Source organism: Mchenga conophoros, linkage group LG17 (genome assembly GCF_057382185.1).
Source record: "Mchenga conophoros isolate Kocher_MC1m ecotype Shallow Benthic linkage group LG17, M_conophoros_male_GT1.1, whole genome shotgun sequence".
NCBI classification, from domain to species: Eukaryota; Metazoa; Chordata; class Actinopteri; order Cichliformes; family Cichlidae; genus Mchenga; species Mchenga conophoros.
This window is the reverse complement of record NC_140542.1, coordinates 38056342-38059683: the sequence shown is the minus strand read 5'-3', so window position 1 is coordinate 38059683 and position 3342 is coordinate 38056342. Positions and strand designations below refer to the sequence as shown.

Genomic DNA, 3342 nt, shown 5'->3' with positions numbered 1-3342 from the left:
AGACAAGTACATACAGTCACATGAAAAAGCTTTCACTTATAGGTTAACACGGTGATCGAGGAGAAGCAACTTACGCTGTCCGTCAATCTAGGAAGGGTTATACGGCCATTTCTAAACAATATGAAGTCCATAATTCGACATTGAGAAAGGTCATTCATAAGTAGAACTCATTCAAGAAAGCTGCCAATCTTCCCAGAAGCTGATGTCACAGCATGTCCACCCAAGTTTAGGTTGTCAGGTTCTGAGAAAAAAAACCCCAAGAGTTACATCTCAGACTCTACAGGCCTCATTTAGGATGTTAAATATTAAAGTTGGTGACAGCACAATTAGAAAATGACTGAATAAGTACGGCTTGTTTGGAAGGGTTGCCAGTAGAAGATAAACATTGCACCAGAGCTTAAGCTTGCAAAGTTGCATCAGAAACTTTGCAGGCTTCAGTTGCATTTTTCTAAGACTTCTGGAACAATGTCCTTTGGACAGATGAGACAGAAGTGGTGATGTTTGGCTGTAAAGCCCAGCATCATGATTGGTGAGAACCAAACACAGCAGTTCCGCACAAAACCCTCATACCAACTGTTAGTTCAATAAGGAGAGTTTACTTGGAAAAACTGAACATATTTATTGAGAAATTAACATATTTGGCGATTAGACTCTGATGACCCATCACGGCAGAACACAATCCCAGTGGTGATAGGATTTAGTACAGGACCCCCCGGAGTCTGGAGGCTGGAGGTGGTGACGATGAAGACTGAGGCTTGAATGGAGCTCTGGCTGAGGTGTCTGGCTCAAAGAAGGTGGGCGACAAGATGATTGGACTAGAGTAATGATGTTAGTATTGAGATTGACAGTGTGGGAAAGTGGTAGACAAAGAGAAAAGCAGCCGAACACCCAGGAAAGCAAGCAGATGAGTCATTACAGATCTTCCTCATCGAACTCACGCTTAAGCTGCATCACGGCGGATGATTTGGGCTTGTTTTGCAGCCACAGGACCTGGGCACCTTCCATTTATTGAGTCAACCATGAACTTCTCTGTACACCAAAGTAGTTTAGAGTCAAATGTTAGGCCATCTGTCTGACAGATAAAGTCTGGCTCATAGAACAGGACAATGATCCCAAACACAGCAAATCTACAACAGAATGGCTGAAAAAGCAAAGAATCGATGTGTTTTGATGACCCAGTCAAAGTCTAGACTTCGATGTGACTCAAATGCTCTGGCAGGATCTTCAGAGAGCTGTGTAAAAAAATGCCTTCCAACCTTATAGAATCATAGCAACATTACAAAGCCGTACAGAAAATGGTTACTTCAAGTTGTTGTTGCTGTTACAAGCTATTGAATCACGGGGTGTACTTTTCCCGTGGAAAAGAGTGAAAACATTCTTTTCCACGGCACATTTTCCAGAACAATTTCACTTGCTGAGAAAACAGCACTGTCACCATGGAAGGTCTATCAGAACAGTTAATCATAATTACTCGAAACCCTTTTAAAAATGTCAACACGACACACACTCAAAAAACAGATTCAGGTCCTCCTTTCAAAGAACACATACAAATTTTGTTAGTTGTTCATAAATGTAATTAAAAAATACCAAATTAATTTGATTTTCTTTGTGTAAACCTAAAATTATTCTAAACCAGCAGAGGCTGATTCTGAACACAAAATGAATGAGTTTGTTGGGGCACTGGGGGTAGGAGGAGTACATTTTTGCAATTAAGTATTTGTAAACTCAAAGAAATAAATTCAAGCCCCTCTTTAAGCTTAAACATTTTTTTTAATCTCATTCAACGCAAATGTAGCACTCCAGCATTACTGCAATTATTATTCGTGTGGTGAACCTAAATTATTTTCTCTCAAAGCAGTCTTTGTTACAAGAACACAAAGTTATTGAGTTACACAACGGTCCGCCTTCTTTGAAAATTTTGCGCTCTTTCAGGATCACCTAAATGAATGCAGCTGCTCTTGGCCTTTCTGTACTTTTTGGATAAAACTACACCTTCAGGTAAGGTAAAATATTTTTTCATATATCCAATTGTGTATTTCTTTATCAGCTAAATCTATGGCAATGCTATTTATCATAGAAGCTTGTAACAGTTGTTTTTTGAACTTTTGGTGGTGCTACCATTCTCTTCTCTGCTTGAATACTATTTTTTTTGACAATATAGCCAGGTCTTTTCAAAAGTGCCTTGTTTTAGAGGAGAAATTGTGTAGCTGCCAACTTTTAAGTCGGAACGTGTGCTAGCTTATTAGCAGCTAGCCATTGCGCTCAATGAAAGATGATGTCCTATAGCTAACTTCTTTCTTACTGTTTTCTTTTTATAATCTAAAAATTATGTATTCTGTGTTTATTATTATATAATGCCATTTTCTAGTAGAAAGTATCGTTTTGAGGTGTCTTTAAAAGCACTACATAGTTTACTGAGGGTGCTACCAAAAGCGAACCATGCGGCCGGAAGAGTAACTGCAGGCAGCACAATGCGCACTCCCGTGATGTTCAAACCTATTTATTATTATAAAAGATTTCGGCTACGTCCACACTTACACAGGTATTTTTGAAAACGGAGATTTTCCGTTTTCGTTTTAAAAAATAATCCCGTCCACAGGTAAACGCAAAAATGAAGGAAAACGCTGCTAGGAACATGCCAAAGCAACAGGTGGCGATATATTCCTAAACTCAGCTAAAAACAGTTTAGGTCTTGACAAACTTCACTGATGGTTCAAATGTTTAGCAACTTTCAGTGTGTTGATTCAGCAGTCTGTATTTAAACTTCTAGTTTATTATATTTATGTATGTTTTATTTCCAGGTGAATGCAGACTTCCTGCAGATCACTACAAAACCCCTGCAGGCGAAGTTCTTGGCTCAGCTGGACAACTTAACAGACAAGCTGATGCAAATTTTTGAGGGGAGCAAAGGAGCAAAGGGCCAAAAGATCAAGGATATCATGGCGATCAGTAGTTTGGTCAGTACTAATGATAAACCCATCAATTAAATGCAATCAATCAATTCCATTTTTTTCACCCTTTTTTTCCCCACCCTTGCATTAGTGTGATGACATCGACATAAAGAGGGAGCATACTCTTAAAAGCCTGGTGATCTACTTTAATGAAGATCCAGACCTACTGTTCAAGGAGTATCTGGTACGCTTATCACACTTTCTTTTCTAGATTCAATTTGAGTTAGGTTCATCGCACGCAAAATGCTCATATATTCAAATAAGACAATATAATTGTGAAATATGTATTACTCTTAATAGTCATTGTTGAAACTTGTACTGGAGAGCACCTTTTAAGGGGACAGATTCAGTAAAAATTCAATTGTTCGTTTTTTTGGGGCTGCCATGTAGG

The 3342-nt window shown here is 38.7% G+C and overlaps 1 long non-coding RNA gene across 1 annotated transcript; it reads left to right on the top strand.

Annotated features, from left to right (window-relative positions):
• Positions 1-1547: 1547 nt before the first annotated feature.
• LOC146555903 (uncharacterized) lies at positions 1548-3135 on the top strand. The gene is made up of 3 exons (XR_014889260.1): positions 1548-1998; positions 2802-2957; positions 3043-3135. It is a non-coding gene; the product is annotated as an uncharacterized LOC146555903 (long non-coding RNA).
• The last annotated feature ends 207 nt before the right edge of the window (positions 3136-3342 follow it).